The sequence below is a fragment of the Notamacropus eugenii genome, chromosome 3 (genome assembly GCF_028372415.1).
Source record: "Notamacropus eugenii isolate mMacEug1 chromosome 3, mMacEug1.pri_v2, whole genome shotgun sequence".
In the NCBI taxonomy this organism is placed as follows: Eukaryota; Metazoa; Chordata; class Mammalia; order Diprotodontia; family Macropodidae; genus Notamacropus; species Notamacropus eugenii.
In genome coordinates this window covers 30303678-30324902 of record NC_092874.1, presented here as the reverse complement: position 1 = coordinate 30324902, position 21225 = coordinate 30303678, and the positions used below count along the sequence as shown (strand labels likewise).

The 21225-nt window shown below is 40.7% G+C and overlaps 1 protein-coding gene across 5 annotated transcripts in view; it reads right to left on the bottom strand.

Moving 5' to 3' along the window:
- Positions 1 to 21225, bottom strand: part of THRB (thyroid hormone receptor beta) — a 438230-nt gene that overhangs the window by 133951 nt on the left and 283054 nt on the right. The gene's annotated exons all lie outside the window — the stretch shown is intronic.

Genomic DNA, 21225 nt, shown 5'->3' with positions numbered 1-21225 from the left:
TGCAATGCAGAAAGGGAAAAAAGATCCAAAGATTAGGTCAGAACTTCTGTTGGGGATCAACTGAGATTTAAGACATGAGACAGCATGAATCCAGGGACTTCTGCACGGCAGAGTGGTAATTTTCACATAAAGATTTCAACAGTCATCTGCAGGTCCTTTGCATTTAAGTGAGCATGGTGATGTCATAGAAGAAGGTGATGGCTCTAGGTTGGAATAAGAATTCAATTTGTTATGTTCAATTTTTTCCCTTAGTAAAATTACTTGAATAAAATCATAGAAGGTGGTTGCTGGAAGGGGTCTTGGAGATCGTCTGGTCCAATATATTTCTTCTTCCTCTTTCATTTTACAGATGGGGAAACTGAGGTCTACAGAGGTTCTGGAATTTGCTCAGTCACTCGGTTGGTAAGTAGCAAAACTGAGACATAAACCTAGATTTTCTCTCCTAATAGACTGTAGGTCTCTTGAGGTTAGGGGCTATTTCATTTTTGTCTTTACATTCTCATTACCTAGCACAATGCTGGCTAGGTGCTTAGTAAATGCTTGTAGACACTTGGTAGGTGTTCAATAAATGCTCATAGGTTGATTGAGTCTGACTCCCTACTTCAGGTGGCTCGTCTCTCTCTTATTATTAACTTTCCTTGAGGCAGCTAGAGGACACAGCAGATAGAGTCCTGGGTTAGGAAGACATTGAGTTCAAATCTGACCTCAGACACTTCCTAACTGTGTAAGCCTGGGCATGTCACTTAACCTCTGTCTGCCTCAGTTTCCTCATTGTAAAATGGGGATAATAACAGCACCCACCTCCCAGGGTTGTTGTGATGATCAAATGAGATAATCTTTGTAAGGCACTCAGCACGGTGCCTAGCACCCAGTAGGCACTCTGTAAATGCTTATTTCCTTCCCAGCCCTTCCCTTCCTGTCAAATCCCACAGCTATAATGCCAGGTTCATCTCTCTCTCTGATGAGCCCAAACCTATTTCCTTCCTTCCTTTTTTTTTTTTTTTAACATATCTCCATATTAACCATTTAAAAACTATCTGCATATATAATTTGAGGGTCATCCTGGTTAAAGCAAGAGAATACCCCTTTTTGTTCTTTTAGAACTTCTCCAAATACTGAAAGGATCATCTGGGGAGAGGAAAGAGATGGAAGAAAATCTGGCAGCGAAATCTTGTTAAGAGGGTTGGACTGGATGACTCCTTGGGGTCCCTTCCATCTCTGAGATGTGATTCTGAAATCACTGAATAATCCATTGGCCAGTCTGCTCTGTTTATGCATCCCATGCCTCCTTCCTTTGTCATTGTCCTTAGCCACCCTGTGGCCTGAACGCATGCAGGTACGGACCTCTCCGTGGTAAACAGGGCCCCTGATTTACTGAGCTCTAGATCCGCCAGAAGGACCAGAAAATCGCACCCAAATTGAACAGGTAAGCCAACAGACCTCCGTCTTGATTCTGCCTCTGCTGACATCTTGTGGGATGTGGTGGTACTTTCCCGTCTGTCAACAGAGCCGCTATCGACAAGAAGGGAAGGAGGAGAAACACAAACAAATTCATCATATCTGGGGAATTAAGCCACATCTTTAAAAAAAAAAAAAAGAGGAAGGCATCGGTGCAGAACATCCAGATGCCCAGATTCATAACTGTGGTTAGGTGACTCACGGAAAACAAATTATCATTTAAAAATAAAACACTTGGGACTCGGTGATATATTACTGTTCAAAGGAAGTCTGGGAATAAAAGGAGAGGGATTCAGTTTGCTTCTTCTTTCTTTCTTGGAGTGGAGGTGGGTAGATGGGTGGGTGGAGGCATTTTGGTTTTCAGAAATAATTTGCTGTTTGACCAAGAGGTATGAGGGAGGCGACTGGAAGTCTGAGCCAAACCGAACTCATTCTGAAATCTGGGGAAATCTTTGGCTCCCCCATATCTAAAACAGGGTTGGAATGGGTGGTAATCCAGTTTTGACAAGTTCATTGATCTGTTGGGGCACTGTGTTGATTAATTTAGCAGTCAATATTGATAAAATTTTTTGAAGATGAAAAAATAATGGTATTAAATAGAGAATGCCTGTTTCCAGGTTTGGCTCATTTGATATAATTCTCCAAGACTGACACTTGCCCCTTTGCTACCTGTCTGTTAGTCAATCAATCAACAAGTATTTTGGTAAGTACTATGTGCCAGGCTCTGGGCTAGGTGTTTGACTCTGCTTTCTACTCTCCGCCCAGTCTTTTCAGATTCAGCCTTAAAAGAATCTTTGAATTTAGAGCCACCTGAGAAGAGTTATACTGTCAGACTCAGAGATCATGCTGCTGCTGGACTCCAAAGAGGGCAAAGACAAAAAGAAAAGTCTCCTGTATACAGAGCAGAGCTAGAGCCAGCTCAGATGGGAGCTGACTGTTAAAGTTTCAGTGTGGGCATTTACACTTTGGAAAATGACAAACGCTACAAATCAGGGCTTGATTTATTGTCTTGGTCATTGTCTAGACTTGAGAGAATGATGGACAAAAACGTTCACATTGCAAATGAAATTTAAAATGTGTTGTGCATATATTTTCCTTCCAAAAAGTCAGTTTTAAAATATTTACCAGCATACCTCTGCCTATATAAAATGAAATATTCAAAACAGCCCTTATGGGTGTAGGAAGAACTAAAAACCAAGTACATGTCCAGCTATTGAGAGAATAACTGAACAGGAATGTAAAGAAGGGGTGAATCCATGATCACATAATTAATATGTATCTGAGGAGGGATTTGAACTTGGATCTCTGGATTTAAGATTAGAGCTCTTTTTACTCTACCAAGTTGCCTATTTATGGAAGAGGTGGGCAGGAGGGGTAGCGGAGATCTTTACCTTACTTAAGAGGAAACTAATTTTGAAGGAGGAAGACTGTCGAAGTCTACTTTGACCTGTGACTGTGTCTTGGACCAAGAACAGATAATTGAACCTCTCTGTTTTAGGCCTGGGGAATGGCGTCCAATTGACTTTGCACTTGTCTACCTTTGACTCATTAGGGCTGCCTCAGGAGGTAATGAGTATTTCCTCACTGGAGTTCTTCAAACAATGGGTGGATGATTATCCACTCATCAAGTGGGAGGGGATTATTTCTCAGGTGGTCTCTAAAGGTCCACCCAACTCAGACATTCTGTAGGATTATCACAGGATCATGGGTGTAGAGGTGAAAGGACATCTAGTCCAATGCCCTTGTATACAGAGGCTACCAAAAGTCAAGTGTTTTGCCTAAGGTCATCAAGGTAGGAGATGACAGAGGTAAGAGTTGACCCTAGGATATTTAGTTTCACAGTCAGCGTTCTGTCCATTGCACCACACTGCCTGCTTACTGAGCCAGATTCTTCCAGTGTCTCAGCAGTAAATTGGGCTCCTTTGTTAGTGGGCTAACAATGCTGCTGAGTCCCTGTGGTATTTAGGGCACAGCAAAGATTACAAGGAAGGAAAGCGAACTAGTCCATTCCTTTCCAGTTAGCTACATGTTAACTAAAGACAGTGACAAATAAACATGGCATGTGTTAGGTACTGTTGGCAGATGGAGGGATTACAGCAGTATCCAGCATAGGCACTGGGAGAAGCAAATGATGTTGGCAAAGTTCTCTGAGTTGAAGTTGTCCAAGAGTGGGATGGGCTGTTTTGGGAGGGAGGGAGTTCCCCTTCATAGGAGATCATCCAGCAAAGACTGGATGGCTGTTTGTTGGATAGTATGTAAAGGGGACTCTTGTCAAGATACCAGGTGGTACCTTGCCAGCCTCTGAGGTAGCTTTTATTTCCAAGATTCTGGGATTCTATGAGGAAAACATTGGCAGGTCATGGGGTCTCCTTCCCTTGAGGTGGGGAGATGTCTCAACAAGTGGAAACTGGATCCTCATCAGTCAGAGTCGATCAAATTCAGGAACTTGTTGGGTTCCTTCCAACTTTGGGGCTCTATGATTACTTCAGCTGGTTAAGTTTGAAACGTTCTTGTTTTTAGAGGACAATACACTTGTGAGTCAGGAAGACTGTAGTTCAAATCTCACCTCAGACACTTCCTAACTATGTCATGCTGGTCAAATCACTTCAACTCTGTGCCTCAGTTTCCTCATTTGTAAAATGGAGTTGGACTGGAGGGTCTTCAACGTCTCTTCTAGCCATAAATCTATGATCTAAAAATCTACGAGAATTTACTGAATACTAGACTCTATGAGGGCTTCCTATGTCTTCACCAAAGTTGTTGATAAGTCTTTAAATAGGACAGGGTTACATATAGGCAAAACTAGAGCTCTGCATCATAGCACCAGAGACTTCCCTTTAGGCTATTGTCTATTCATTAACCAACACTCTGGTGGCAACATTCTACCCCATACTATGATTTTTGTAGATAAACAACAGTGTTCCTTTGATCACTTCTACAAGTTGCTACTTTCCAGTATTCTGGGATGTAATTTGTCTAGGTCTGCAAGCCTCAACTAATTTATAGCAACCAGGTGCTATCTTATCTTTTTACCTACATTAGGCTTCAATTTCCCCTTAAAGTCCCTTAACCAAGTTGTCTTACCTCTTCTAAGCATAATAAATAGTTTAAAATTAAGAGTTAGAAAGGACATCCATGGCTCTCTAAGCCACTTCACTTATGAATGACAAACACAATGGAAGAGCTCAGCACTCTGGATGACACGTAGTGTCTGGATGACACTTATGAATGACAGACGCAATGGAAGTGCTCACAATGGAAGGACAACACTCTGGTCCTGACACCCTGCAAGTCTCAAAAGCAACTTCACACTTAAGTCATCTCCGCTTTTTAACAGGATGGCTCCTTTGATACAAGGAAAGGCGTGGTCATAATGCCTCAGCACTCTTGTCAAAGAGATCCGAGAGACAGGTGCTCCTCCCTGTGCGCCAGCTTGTTTCCACTGTGACTGCCTTGGTGTGCTCTGGCCCCTTCGTGGCTCTGACTTCTGGCTCTTCTCACCTGGTTCTTCCTGTTCTCCCACTCCTGATGGGTTTTGTCTCCATCTCTCAGCATCCTGCCTCCTCTGACTTGGCCCATGTGTACCTGCCTGCTCATTAACCCCTTGTAATGTGACCTCTACTGTCCCTCTGTGTGTGTTCACCCTTTGATCTTCCTTCCATCTTTTCTGCATGTGTTCTTTGGAAAAAATCTCAGCTCATCAGGGAACTCCCTGGGCTGGTTTCTTTAGTGGCTTTCATCTTTTCTTCATTATTAGGGTAATTCATAATCATATAGCAAGAACTTTTCTTTTCTCCTCTTAGATGATCCCATCCCATCTATCTGAGTAATCAGATAACCTTATTTAAAACCATTCCATTTAAGATTACTAAGAGGTGGCATTATTGAGTGCTAGACTTGAAGTCAGGTGAGAGGTGAGCTTGAATTCTACTTCTGCCTCTTATGAGTTGTATGATCCTGGGACAGTCACCTCACCTAACTAAGTCTCAATTTCCTCATATGTAAAATGGTGATAATAATGCTTGTAACACTTCCAAGGGCTGCTGTGAGAATGAAATGACACAACATATACAGTGCTCCACACACTTGACAGAAACTTATGAAAGGCAGCTATTATGATCATTATTATTTGTCTGACTGTGATTCCATTGGCATAGGAAGTTTCTGTTGGAATCTATCAATGCAGATCAATACTTACCCTGCAACTTAGTCTTAGAGAATAGGACTGAAAAATCAAGTGACTTACTCAGGGTCATATAGCCAGTATGTGTCAGAAGTGGGCCTTGAACCCAGGCATTTCTGATTCTAAGTTCATATGCCTCTTACCTTTTTTAAAAAAATTACTTTTCAAAGAAACATACATAGATACTATTGTAATTCATAAATTATAAATCAATTAAAAAGTTGCTAAATTCATAATAGCTTTTGTTGTATATTTTTTCTATTTGCTGCTCTCATTTTGTGGGTCAGAATTTTTTTTTTTAACATTAGAGGGTCCCTATCCTGAAAATGTTTAGGAGCCCCTGGAATGGGTGATCTCTGAGTTCCCTTCCTGCTGAGATTTTGTGCATAATACCAGACTAAACACCGGAATGTGCCTAAAACCCTTTGGAGTTGTTTATTTTTTCTTATTTTTAAGGCACTTCAAAGAGGGAAATTCTCACTCTCTTGGACCTGTCCCCGGCCAATGTTTAGACACCATTACAGGCAGGTAAAATAGTTCCTTCTATTTCATCTAAGTTCTTCCTGCTACAATTTCATCTCATTTCCTCTTGTTTCATCTTGAAGGAAAATAGCACACAGACACTCAATTCAGTCTGAGAGGGAGATAGTCATAGCCCTAGGCTGCAAGATTTTCTTCTTGGTTCTGAATCAGGAACTGACAGCCTAGGGCACGCATTCCCAAGGTGGCATAGTCCCAAAGTGCTGATCTTGAAGCAATGATCTTAATTCATCGGGCCATTGATCAGACGTGTTCAGCCTTCCATTGATGTGTTAAACAGAGGCAGCCCACAGCAGCATAATTTTGACAGACAGCGCCAGATGTGGCTCCAGGCAAAATTGTGAAATGAATAAGTCTGTCTTTGGTACCTTCCTCCTCCTCCTAGATTAGCTCCCCATCCCTCCCACTCACCAACATGTCATCCTTCCTCTTCTCTCCAGGATCCTATTTGTTCCCAGCTGGCTGACTATTAATTCCTACTAAGGCATTAACTGATAATTATAGGTTATATCAGCAAATATATATTACATTATTATTATAATAATATTATCTATTGTTAGCAAATATATATTATACATAATATATTAGCAAATTATATATAATACATAATTGTATATGCTATAAACATGTAATATATAATTATATATTAGCAAATTTTATATTCTATGTATAATATATTAGCAAATACATGTATATGTATACATATATGTATATATGATTAGCTAACAAGGCTTGGCCTCTTCATTATGGCAATATGGATTTAGATCAGGAAAGGACCACTGAGGCCACTGAGTCTGATACCTTCATTTTATTGATGATGAAAATGAGGCAGAGAGATGTTCAGTGAACTGCCCCAAATCACACAACCCATAAGTGTCTGAGGTAGGATTTTAACCCAGGTTATTCTGACTCCAGTTATTCAAGAACCCATGCGGCCTCTTTTCTCCTGCCAGTTTGGCATCTGCAGTGGTAAAACAGTTGAGTGCTCAAAAGTGACTAGGACAGAAGAGGACACTAATAATATGAAATGACAGGTTGATCTTTGATTATGGGTAGGGCTGACCATGGGCATGGCTGATGGGGGACAGAAGGAAACCGTGAGGGCATATGTTGGTATGAATGGGCAGCCTGTCCTGCTACCTTCCCTCTCTGCATCTGTACCTTCTGCTGCCTGGCACTTAGGGAAGCATTTCCTTAGGAAGATTCTGACCCAGCCTCGGCTACTGGCCTCTGTTTAGCTGGACTGACTCCAACCTCACAGATTTCTTGGGAAGTAAAGCTTACCCTCCCTGCCCCTTGTGCTCCCTCCAAGTCATCACTCAAGAAGGAAGAGAATGGATGAGTCTTTCTCATGGCCCTTCTGAAAGGATTCTGCTGGAGATCATCCCAATTCCTTAGCTGTTGGCCCATTTCCTCATGTACACAGAAGCAGATACTTACATTTTTCTTATAGACTATTTTATTCCACATACACATAGAATCATGGGAAAGGATGAGCTAAGAGTCCATAGAGTTCAACCCCCTCATTTTACAGATGAGGAAAACGAGGCCAAAGAAGTCACCAACCTTGCCTGGGGCCACAAAAGTATGAGGTGGCAAAGCTGAGGATTTGAATCTAGGTCCGCTGACTCCAGGCTGCCGGGTGGTGCCATGGATAGAGCACTAGCACTGGAGTCAGGAAGACCTGAGTTCAAATTTGATTTCAGATATTTACTAGCTGTACAACCCTGAGCAAATCACTTCACCCTATTTGCCTCAGTTTCCTGATCTGTAAAATGATCTGGAGAAGGAAATGGCAAGCCACTCTAGTATCTTTGCCAAGAAAACCCCACGTAGGTTCATGAAGAGTCTGACATGACTAAAACGACCAGACAACAACCTCTGGTACAAACTCTGAGTAATCTTTCCATGATCTCACACTTCCCTCTTCAATGCACAAAGACTTTCTGTAAATCCTCCCCAAGGTTGCCACATTCCCCCCCAATTCTGTAGTCCTTAAAGAAAGCACGCTTTGTCCTAGCACCTGTGTCCCTTCATGATTCCCTCATTCTCTACCCCTGTTTCGATATACTGGCATCACGATTACTTTCCAAACAATAAAGCGAGATTGCTAATCCATGTTCAGCATCCAGGATCTTTTTGTGCTGTATTGGTACATTTCCAGAACAATAATATTCTTTTCATTCAACTGAATTAGAAATCCTAACAGATAAGGTATGCAAAGGAAGGATTTTTCTTTTGCATATTAAAAATCCCACACATACAACAGTCTCTAAAACATTAGACCAAATTCACTTCACTACAATTCCATTAAGTATTTATTAAATGTCCACTAGCCTCTCCAATTCATCCACACAGCTGCAAAAGTGGGATTTTCCTAAAGCATGTCCCTTTCACCCCCCTGCCCCCATTGGGAAGAAGTCCACCAGGCTCCCATCTTCAATGTTATTCTCAAGTCTTTCTCTCATCGCAACTCCCCTATGTCTAATCAGCCATCAAGTCTTTCCATTTCTACCTTCAAACATCTCTTAGATACCCTTTCTCTTCTCTGACACTATTACCAGCCTGGCACAGGCCCTCTTCATTTCACAGGGAAGAGCCTGTTGATTGCTCTCCCTGACCACTCCAAACCATGTTTGATGCATTGGTCACCCCAAAGCTCAGGCCTGACCATGCTACCTCCCTATTCCTCTGTTTTATAGAGCCTTTCATTTTCTGGACCCTTCCTACCTTTCCAGTCTTCTCCCCCATCACTCTCCCTGGTCCATTGACATACACTTCTGTTCCTCATACAAGACATCCCCTCTCCCAGTTCCTAGCACTGGCTGTCACCCATGCCTGGAATGCCTTCCCTCCTCATCTCCACCCCTAGCTTCTTTTTGCTGTTCAGTCATTTAGTCGTGTCCTACTCTTCGTGATCGATCCCACATGGGGTTTTCTTGGCAAAGACACTGGTTTGCCATTTCCTTCTTCACCTCATTTTACAGATGAGGAAACTGAGGAAAACAGGGTTAAGGGACTTGCTTAGTGTCACAGAACTAGTAAATGTCTGAGGTCTTCTTGACTCTAGGTCCAGTGCTCTCTTGGGCCACCTAGCTTCTTTGCCTTCCTTCACGTCTCAGGTACAATCTCCCATTCTACAAGAAGCCTTTCCTAGCCCTCTTTAATCTTAGTGCTTTCCCTCTGAGAGGACTCCCAATTTGTCCTGTGTATTTTCTTCTAGGAACATAATTGTTTGTATGTTGTCTTCCCCATTAGACTGTGAGCTCCTTGAGAGCAGGGATTGTTTTCTTTCTTTCTTTCCCTCTTCCTTCCTTCCTTCCTTCCTTCCTTCCTTCCTTCCTTCCTTCCTTCCTTCCTTCCTTCCTTCCTTCCTTCCTTCCTTCCTTCCTCCCTCCCTCCCTCTCTCTCTGTCTCTCATATCTCGTGTTTAGCGTGGTGCCTGCACATAACAGATGATTAATAAATATCAATTGACTGATTGACTAGCACGATACATTCCCTGGGAGAATTTAAGCAAGAAGGGACCTCAAAGGCCATTCAATCCAACCACTTCTTTTTACAGATGAAGAAACTGAGACTTTAGGAGAGGGTAATGACTTTTCTAGGATCCCACAGATAGTAAGTGGCAGAGCTGGGTTTTGACCCTGGGTTGTCTGACTGCAAATCCAGAACTCTCCATTACACCGCATAGATGGAAGACTCACTTTCACAGTTCTGAAAAGAATTTTTTCTCTAAATTTTAGATTTCATTTTTGGGTAAAAGTCTACCACTTGATTCTAATTATAAGAAAAGAGGGTAGGAGTAGAGTGGGGGTGATTTTGGAACCATTTTTGAGGCTAGAGAATTTAGATCCCAGCCAAACCAACACGCATACAGTTCTAAAATCTAAACCTAAGATTTTGTCCTAAGATGAGATTTCTTTTTGGGCATGTGACCTTCCTTTGGCTTTGGATCTACTATTCTGGTCACCTTAAGGCTACTGATGGAGTCTCCTCAGCTTTCCTGGCTATTAACTGCTGATATTAGCATCTATCTGTTAATAAAGAAATGTAATTGACTCTGAGAGCAATCTTGTGTCAGCACTGTAAATTCTTTGGGCTGAACTATTTGTACCTGGTGATATTCACTTTCTCTAAAACCCTGAAGCCAATGCTTTATATAATTGTTATAAGAACCTATCTAACACTTTGCATGAACTTTTAGTTGTTATGAACATTGATTGATATTTTATTCACTAATCACTAACTGATTATGTGAGGCATTTAATAGGATATAAATTGGGCTGAAGCCAGATTCCACTCTGACCAGCTGCCTGGCCAAGGTTTTACCCATGTTATGAAAATTTAACAGCATGAGAAATGATACTAGTATAACATATGTCTGGTAATTATAATATTCTTATGCCAATATAACATACATTAATTGAACACATTATAGTATTAAATATACTATAACAACATCCCATCTGCTAGTAGTGAAATTAACAGAAAGGATAATTACAACCTGTTGAGCATGATTCTTCCTTTCTGATGCATCCTGCCCTGGAGAGCTATGGAGACAAAAGATCTGTCTTAGAACATCAAGCTTCCTTCCAAATACAGCATAGGTACCTTCTTCTACAGGAGCCATTTCCTGATGCTTCCTCAGTTATTACTGCTTTCTCTGTCTTCCAATTACTTTGTGTAACTCTCTTTAATTTTGTATTTAAAAAGTCATGGGATCCTAGGTCTAGAACCAGCAGGCATATGAGAGGTTATTTGGTCTAGCACCTTTATTTTTGAGATGAGGAAACTAAGGCTCAGGGAGGTAAGTGATTCACCCAAGGACGTGCAGGTAATAAGTGACTGAGGCAGGATGTGAACCCAGCTCCTCTGAGTCAAGCTTGTGTACCTGTTGTGCTTTGCTTATAGACTCAATCAATCAGCAAGTATTTATCAAGTACCCCTGGGTCAAGTACTGTCCTAGGTGCTAGGGATACAAGTACAACCAACAGATAAACAATTATTGATCAAGTTCCTTGAGGGCTAGCATTACTTCATTTTTGTCTATATTCCCAGTGCAGCGTCTGGGGATTACACATGTTTGTGTTGAGTTTGCCATTTCCCAACGAAGTATTCTGCTCAGAATCAAGATATCTACTACATGTGGGTAAGGAGAGATAGATTCGAATGGAAGTTGACATGCCCTACACTAAAAGAAACACTTAATAAGTATTTGATGAATGGCTGGCTGACTGGCTGGCTGGCTACATCTAATACATACCTGCCTATTTGTGTGTATGCCTCTAAGGGATTTATAGGAAGAAGGCTGCTCTGTTCATGGAGAATTCTTGGTAGGGCTACCTTAACCAGAATACTTAGGGGATGGAATATGCTTGTCAATTAAATTGTCTGGTTAAGTAAGAGTCCATTCAACACTTCTTTTTTTTTTCGACTTTGTTTTATGAAAAGATCGAATTTCCTGCCATATAAGTAGTATCCAAAGCAGAGAGTTGTTAATACAGAGGAGACAATGACTACAAAGGAACCTTTTGGGTGATCGTACCAGGAAGTAGATGGCATTGAGACAATTTTCTCCCCAATCATAATCTTCTCTCTGAGAAAACAATTGTGGCTAGAAAATGGTGGTTTAAGAGATACATCATTAAATCATTCATGGAAATGATGCGGTCCACTTCAGTTGTACCAGCTCAAATGGTATAGACAGACTTCACTGCGAGGATGATCAATTGGCCTCTTCATTCTTCTAAGAGAAAAGGGGGAGTGGGGAAGGATACTGTGTATGTGTTTTACCATTTGATCATGACTCAAACTCATCATTGCATCTGTTCTTAGAGCCTAAGTGCAGATTGCATGGAGTGATCAGATCTTTTCAAAATCATATGTGAGTAGGAAGAAATGAAAATATCTCAGGGAGAAAATGGAGTGTATGGTTCAAGGATGAAATTTGGGCATGGCCATGTGAATTTGTTCATTCAGAAGTGACCTGTGTATTCTTTTGCATAAAGGGCATTAAGAATTTTGGTGTTCAAATCTGGCTGCAGACACTTGACACTTACTAGCTGTGTGACCTTGGGCAAGTCACTTAACCCTGACTGCCTTGGAAAGAAAAAAAAAAGAACTTTAGTCAAAGAACTGATGGGCCATGGTTCTAGAGGACTGATGGAAGAGGCTGCTTCTCATTTCCTGACTGAGGCAATGGACCCAAGATGTAGAACAAGACACACATGCTTGGATGTGGATGTGGCCAATGCAGGAACTAGTTTTGTTCCACTATGAACATTTGTTACAAGGACTTTGTTTTCCTTTCCTTCTTCTCAGTGGGTAGTAGGGATGGGCTGGAGGGAGAAAATTCAAATGCTTGCTAATTGAAAACAAAATTTAATTAAAGAATCAAATATGGCCAGATTCAAGAGGCTGCACTGGGCAGTACATTAAAAATTGGTTTTGTTTCTTGGGTTCAACTAAATAGTGTTCAGAAACAGGAAGGCAAATGATTTAATATTCCAGTCAGTGTGTTGCCCAATTAATAGCAGACACTTTCCCAAGTGTTACATTTGAACTTGACTCAATTAGGGTCCTAGGTCATAGAAGGGACCTTAAATGTTGACATCTCTTCCAGTTTCTTCATCTGCAGATGAGGACACTGAGGCTAGTAGAGGTTAAGTAGTGTATTCAAGGTCACACAGGAAGGAAGCAGAGGAGGGAGGGTTTAAATGGAGCATTTGTCACTCCAAGTCGATTACTCTTTTCACTATACCATGCTGCCTTTCAATCATATCTGTTTTGAGGGTTTAAAGATATGGGGGGGATGCTCAAACTAAATAGAAAGACCCAGAGATAATGTTTAAGACCTGAGTTTGCTCTAAGAAATGTTAAACTATAACTTTGGCTCTGATACTTTTCCCCTTGAAATATGAAATCTCTGGAATATCAGGCAGCTATATTTTTTCCACATTTGGTACACGGAAAATTATTTGAAAAGTTCACCTGCAATGTGTCTGGAAATCTTCATCAATGCCTTTTCCCAGGTCTCTGGGGAGGAGGTTAAGAGTGCATGCAGATATTTCAGGTTATACATGACATGCTTTCTAGGTTCATCCAAGGTTATCTGGTTGTTCAGAAAAATAAGGGTTCTATTTATTACTCCTTAACCATCAACTCTGGGATATTAATTCTATTTTTCTGGAGTGTTGGGTTAATAGGAACCGATTCTTTCGTTGGTTGAGGTATTTAACATTCAATCTGTTCGTGGAAGCCTTAAAATACTCTAATGCAAGAAATAAAAGAATATTGTCTGTCTCCCTCTCTCTGACTTTTCCTAGCTCTCTCCCCTCAGATCACCTTGAGATTCACCATCATGGTTGGTAAGCCCTAGCTTTGACCATCAATTCATGGTGGGGCCCAGCCAACATCATGTCACTCTCTGCTTGACCTCTTTGGACTTTCCCATGACTTCACCAGCAGCCTCGCCTTCATGTGGGCATGCTGTGTCCCCTCCTTCCAGCTCCCTTGGATGTGTGGTCTTCCCCCAACAGAATCTAAGTTCCTTGAGAGTAAGAATGTCTTGTTTATATATTTGTAAGCCTAGTGCTTACCACAGTACTGGGCACATTGCAAGTGCTTAATACTTCCTACTCTCCCTCCTTCCTTTCCCTCTTCTTTGTCTGTCTGTCTGTCTCTCTCTCCCTCTCCCTTCCCCCACCCCCAATGAAACCTTTAGAGATACAGCTGGTTCAAAAAGGATGGCCAATGTGTAAGTACAAAATGAAGAAAAGATATTTCCCCTGGAGGTGACAGGTGTTCTATAGGGAGAGTGTTAGAATTAGTCCCAAGAAAACCTGGGTTCAAGCACTCCTCTTGATAGAGGTTGGCTGGACATACTGGCTCAGCGTGTTATGGCAGGGATCCTATCAGGGAAGGGTTGCAATGGATGGCATATACATCCTACTAGCCGTGTGACCACCTACAAGTTAATCTTACAAAGCTTCATTTTCCCTCTTTACACTACAGGGGTGACAATAACTCACTCACAATGCCAGGTAAATTTTTTTCCTACAGCTGTGATTTCATTGGCACGAGGAGCCCCTGAGATGGAATCTCCTTCTCTCGTTGAAGATTGTCACCTGCCTTGCAATATATAGTATTAAAGTAAATAGAACACTGGCCTTGGAGTTGGGAATACCAATACTCAGTGCTTTCTCTCACAGATATCATCTGCTTAATAAATGTTCCCTGACTCAGATTTGTCAGAGACAGCTGGATGGCATAATGGATAAAGCCCTGGACCTGGAGTCAGCGAGACCTAAGTTAAAATCTGGCCTTAGACATTTATAAGCTCTGGGACCTGACCAAGTCACTTTACCTGTTTGCCTCAGTTTCCACAACTAGAAAATGAGGACAATAGCAACATCTACCTCACAGGGTTGTTATAAAGATTAGATATTTGTAAAGCATTTAGTGCAGTGTCCAGCACATAGTAGGTACTATATAAATGGTTATTTCCTTCCCTCCCCATAATATAAGGAAAAACACTTTACATGTATAGTAAAATACATATTTACATAATGTATATAATAGGACTTTATAAAATTAAAGTTTGTTATGACTATGGGTTATTTTTATTTTTAAGCCAAAAAGTACATAGAAATTCTGTAAGATCAGCAGATGGTTTGAAGCACTGATTTTTGAAGTACAATGCAAAAATACTGATTTTCTAGAATTTATCATCTTTAGCACAAAGGGTTGGTACCATACATACAACACATGCCAATTTTAAAAATAATATGTCACTAAGAAGCAAATACCACTCACTATATTACTCAGTCATCATTCTCAACCAGGAAATAAAAATAGAAGCTCCCAGGTGAAGATTTAATTTGATTCCACAAACATGGTTAAGCATGTTCTGGATAAGGCAAGCAAATGGAGATCTTGATGTCCCCAGACACCTACCCTGCTCTTCTTTTCTGGAGGTGACCTAAAGCATTATAATCAGAAGTTTGGACAGGTCTCTTCTGGGATCTCTTTCATTCTGTTTTTAACTTGTTTTGTTCTATTGTGTTCTTTTGGGAGACCTATGATCCTTAGGTTATCTCTATACATTTTACCTTGGACATCCACATGTTTGTCTTGAGTAGTGAGCACATTTTCTTCTAATGTTCTTGTTTTTTGCTTCTTTTCCTCTAGATTTTCCTTTACTTTTATGTATTTGTATTCACAATGTGTTGTTCTCTCTTTTGTTTCTTTGGTATGTCTCTCCCTTACAGATTCTGGTTTTTCTATTTTTCTCATTATTTTTGCTGTGAAAGACACAAGTTCTGCTCTCCTAATTCTCATTTCTCTTTGAAACCACTCAGAAACAGTGTGTTATGGTTCCATGTTCTCCTCAGATTCCATAGAGTTCCTGTTCCATTCAATCTTTCATCATTTTCCTTTGTTTTGCAGTACTAATTTCTAGACGCCTGACCTTGTTTACTAGTCTGGACCCCATATTTGTTTCTGCTGTTAATGTTTCTTCTATTGATTTATCTGCCTGTGTTCAGTGAGGTCAACATAATGGCTGTATAGACCTTCAGTTTGGTAAGCAGCCTTTTCTTTTCTTCCACACTCTTTTCTTCCACACTTTCCTCCAGAGCCTCCCAAACACTGAACTAGCTCTGGCAATGTGTTATGTGAACCTCATCACTTATAACCATAGATGAAGGGGGGATCAAGGAAACAGGGTGTCCCACATGTCTCAGTACAGTTTTAAACTCTTAAAGTTGTACACATTTTGGTCATTGTTCTAGGCTCTCTCTAACTCCTGTGCTGTATTGTCTCTCCTAGACTGTGATTTATTATTATTGAAATGAGTTTTTTGGACTTACTGACCTCAAAGGTCTTTTTTAGCTCTAAATCTTAAGATCCATGAAATAACAGTTTATGAGAACTATAATTCTCTCCATTAATAATACATGTGAATCAGAGGCTTCAAGATTCCGTTTTGGAAATATTTTTGGCAGATGAGGAACTCACAGAGAACTGTCTTGTGTTGTTATTTGTGTAAAGAAATAAAGAATATCTCTGGGGAGAACGAATGAATGACAGTCTTTATTAAGCATTTACTATGTGGCGGGCATCATTAGGAATCTGAGTATAAGAAAGTAATTGCCTGCCTCAAGGAGTTTACAATTTAATAGGAGACGACTACATGTTTAGGGACTCCTGTGGCCAGGGAAGACAGTTCTTCATAGAAAAGTCAGCCTGAATGGTGAATGTAGTAAACACTGACTTAGCCCCATGGGAAATGGTAGTGCTGATTTGGTTGCTGTTCTTAGAGCTAGACTTGGAAAGGGATTAGAGTTTGGGGTTGTAACAACATGGTAACATAGCATGGAGATGATTGGGAAGTGACATGGTAAGCTTGAGACCCAAAGGTATTAGGTGAATGTTCACCAATCAGAACCCAGCATCGCAGAGGTGGGGCCATCTATTCTGGGGGGCGTGCAGAAAGCAGGGCATGGAGGTGGCGATAATAGCCAGTCCAAGAGCGATGAATTCTGCAGCCATGAGAGCAGAGAAATGTTAACATCCGTAGAGTCTAAAACTCCCCTGAGTTCAGATGTAGAAGCTGGTTCTCATTTAAAGAGATCAAAGATTTTATCTTTCTGTCTTATTGGCACTATTTCATCCTGTGTAATTCTCATTTACATAGTCACTTTTCCAAACAGATTCTAGCCAAGGTGATGGAAGCTTTGCTCTCCACTTAATATCTAAAGTCGACTTCTCAGGTTACCCATTGATTGTTTCTCATTCACACAGTACGACTGACCCTTCTCCCTTTCTAATGATACTTTTTTGTTGTTGTTTAGTCATTTTTCAGTCACCCCTAACTCTTTGTTAGAGTTAGAAAACCCATTTGGGGTTTTTTTGGCAGAGATTCCTGAGTTGTTTGCTATTTCCTTTTCCAGCTCATTTTACAAATGAGGAAACTGGGGCAAACCAGGTTAAGTGACTTACCCAGAGTCACACAGCTAGTAAATGTCTTAGGTCAGCTCTTCCTGACTTCAGGTCTGGCGCTTTATCTACTACACCATCTAGCTTTCCCTTTAATCACATACAAGATCATCGATCTAGAGCTGAAAGGAACCTTAGAAGCCATCTGCTCCAACTCTCTGATATTTACAGATGAGGAAACTGAGGCAAAGTTCTTAAGAGGAGGGCAATCAGAACAGTGAAAGACCTTGAGTTCATGTGACAGGAGAAGGTGAAGGAACTGGGCATGTTTGAGAAGAGAAGGCTCAAGGAGACATGAGAACTGGTTTTTTGTAGGCATTTGCAGGGATTTGATTTGTTCTATTTGGTCCTAAAAGACCAATGTTAAGGAAAATCTTCCTAACAATCAGAGCAGACCAAAAGTAGAATGGGCTACTTCCAGAAGAGGTGGCTTTCTTCCTCCTTGGAGGATCCTCAAGCAGAGGACCACTTATAAGGTATATTATAATGGAATTCCATTCACTTATGGTTTCCAACTCTCAAATTCTGACCTCCACGAGGACTGGAGGGTCAATGGCTTGCCTAAGGTTGGATAGGCAGTATATGACCAAACTGGATTGGAATCCAGATTTTCTGGCTCCACTGTTCCTCATAGTACATAAGTCTTTGGTGATATCTTTCCCAACACTTCTTGCATGTGAGTCACCTCTGGTAGCACACCTTAGCTTACTTGTTGCCACCATTTGTCTTTTCATTATTCTTTGAACCTCTTGCAATTTTCATCTTTCGAGAACATATGTTTGATGAGTATTTTGTATCTTTTTTGTGGATTCACTGTGAAGGGTAATGCTGTTCTCTTTCAAGTTATTATGGATTTCACTGAGGAGGCTTTGGAGTAACATGGACTTGCTGAAATTTCTACGATGTCATCTTTGTATACACTATGGAGAACCTTGTCTTTGATAAAGGTGTCTTCTGTTCAGATTATGCATAATTTGTGAGCCAGGATATCCTGGGAAAGCTTGGGTTAACTCCCATCTCAACCACAGTGTCAACCAGGGCATTGTGGAATAGTCCCATCACTAGACCCCAGAAAGATTGAATTGAAATTCAGCAATGGGCCTTTAGGGTAAGAAGTATTTTAGGACTGTTCTATGGGTTGAGTAAGGAGCTTCTGAGACCTCCACAGAACCTTCTGGATGGTGCTTTTATTTCCTCGTGGACTTCTTTTTCCCAAGGGTCATTGATTATGTGTTTGGTAAACTAATTCTTTTCTCTGAACCCTTAGGCTCCAAGGGGTCCATGGTACCAGATGTGCCAGTGCGTCTTAGGAAAGCACAGGACATTCTCCATGACTCAGATGAATGAACATGTTAGGCCAATATGTCTCTGTCTTTTTATGCCTTTGGATGGCATCACTTCGATGTTTTCTCAATAGTTATCTCTGTATTTGCATCTGTCAGAGAATCTCGTGTCATTTTAACATGTGTGGGAGGCAGCTTGTTTGTAAAGAATCTTTAAAGCTGCCATTTCTTCTACTAAGTTGAATAGTTCTTAAGAATCTACAGAGAGTAAACAAATATGGTAGGATCTTACGTTCTCTACATTCTCAGTCTATTGTGTGAAGTCGTAGGTCTGCTGTAGAAAATCACCTACAAAAGCCTTCCTGTTACCTTATCATGTTGTCATCAAGGATAACCATTCATCTATACATAGGCCATCCTCTGAAGAACTGACAGAGATGAGAAAGCATGTATATGTATCAGGAGTGGTTGATGCATTCTTGGCTACTTTAAAAAAATAAAAGTACCAGCCATGATCTTTCCCATTTTTTTCAGATTTTCTCTCTTTGAGATATACTGAAACTTGCTCCCTGTCTTATCTTTAAAACTGGACTGCCTTCAGTGGGGATTTGTTCTAGAGGCATATTTAGTTATATCCTGGAATTTTTCCAGCCTCACTTTCTTAGGTATCATTTTCTCACAACCAGGACTGATGTGATGGAGTCCAAATGCAATGATATTAAGGGTGACAGATCAGTCCAGAAAGAAATCTGTTCTTTCTGAAAGGTTTGTTTCATTCCATGCATCTTCTCATTCCAGTTTCACTGACATTTGTTCTTAGGGAGAGCTGGCATAGCTGGGCTTTATTCTGATTTTTCTCCAGACTCATTTGCTTGCCACTTTTCACAGTTTTGCGAGGTCATACTGCTTGCAATCATTGATCATCCTTTTCCATAAAGCTAGATGGGACAGTGGATGGAGAAAGGGACTGGGGTCAGAAAAACTTGAGTTCAAATCGGGCCTCAGTCACTTATTAGCTATGGGACCCTAGGCAAGTCACTTAACCTCTCTGTGACTCAGTTTTGTAATTTTTAAAATGGGGATGATTATTAACAACCACCCTGTTGTGAGGATCAAAAGATTCTTTATCCACGTGAAGAAGCACTTTGAAAACTTTAAGGCTATTATTGTTGCTGTTGTTTTTATTTTGCAAATGAGCATATACTTTACTTTTGTACAGCCCATGGCTTTCCGTGTAGCAAGGAGATCAAATATCTGCTGGGTGAGGTGATCTCTGAGCACATAAGTCTCCTTATTGTGTATCCACTTTGCATCAGTTAAGATTCTTTAAGAAAAGGTGATAGTCAAAATCAATGTCTTTATTTTTGTCTGTTTCCTTTTTTTCCTGCCACAGTTGACAACTTTTTCCAGTAGGTTATGTTGTAGGTAATATAATAATACCCTATGTCTTCTCAACTCTGTCCTTTCATCTAATTTGGTATTTGATTTGTCCTTAAGTAGTACTACATTAGAAATAGAGCTTCAGTTTCCTGATATGAAAAAAATGGAATGAACAAAGCATTTATTAAGCACTTACTATGAGCATACAAAGAGAAATGTAAGACAGTCCTTGCCCTCAAGAAGCTTCGGTTCTGATGAGGAATACAACACATACGGAAGGTTTCAGCTGCAAGTCACATGGGGAGGTTCCATGGTCCTTAGGGTGAAGCAGCCAAAGAGGTGGCAATGCCTCTTCTTTAATGCCATTCCATCATTTCCATCAGTTTCTGTGTTGAGCCACATGACACCAGGCAGGAAACACTGATTTTCCAAAGGCTCTTGGGATTAGGGTTCTAGGCCATCTCCATCAAGGTCTAAGAAAAGATAGTCATGATTTGACCTCCCTGGAACACATTGCCCTCTATCTCTCCATCAGAGTGGGTCTCAGTCTGACTCACATGGGGACCCTATGAGTGGCAACTGGTTGGTGGGAATTTCTGGTTCCTTGTCCACAATTCTTTATCCAAGGAAGAGTTCCTTCCCTGGACAGTGGCTGTGAGGACTGGGCTGAAAATAGGACAGGTAGTCTGAGGGAAATAACAGTACCTGGACTACTCACCTACAGGTATTGCTGTGGGGTTCAAAGGAGAGAATGGATATTTTAAGATTCAATCACCTGAATTCAATGCAGTGAGCTGGTACAGGAGATGGAGGGTTGGATTTGAAGTCAAGAAGACCTGAGTTTGAAACTTGCCTCAGACACATCACTTAAATACAGCCTCAGTTTCCTCATCTGTAAAATGGGAATAACAGCCTACCTCTCAAGGTTATTGTGAGAAGCAAACAAGTATATAAAGTGCTTCACAAACCTTAAAGTGATCTGTACAGTTGTTTTTTTACACCCCATATGTTCCAAATATACCAGGGTAGAGAGCTTAATCAATATTAATTGAGTATATGAATGTCAGCTCCTTGCAGACAGGGACTATTTTTGCTCTTGTTTTGCTTATTTGTTTCTTCAGAGCATGAGCTACATACAGTAAGTGCTTAATAAATATGTGTGGATTGATTTGTTCAATTTATGAAGCTGAGCCTGGCTACATCCAGTGTTTTTTTAATTCTTTTCTTGAAGGAAATATTTGTGATGGTTTATGAATATTTGTTTATGAGAACATGTCTATGAGACTTATAAATAGTCTAGAAGGATATAGCCTTTTCCATTTCTTGATCTCAATTTACATTTTCCATCATTTTTTGTCATCTTCTTCCATGCCAACTTTG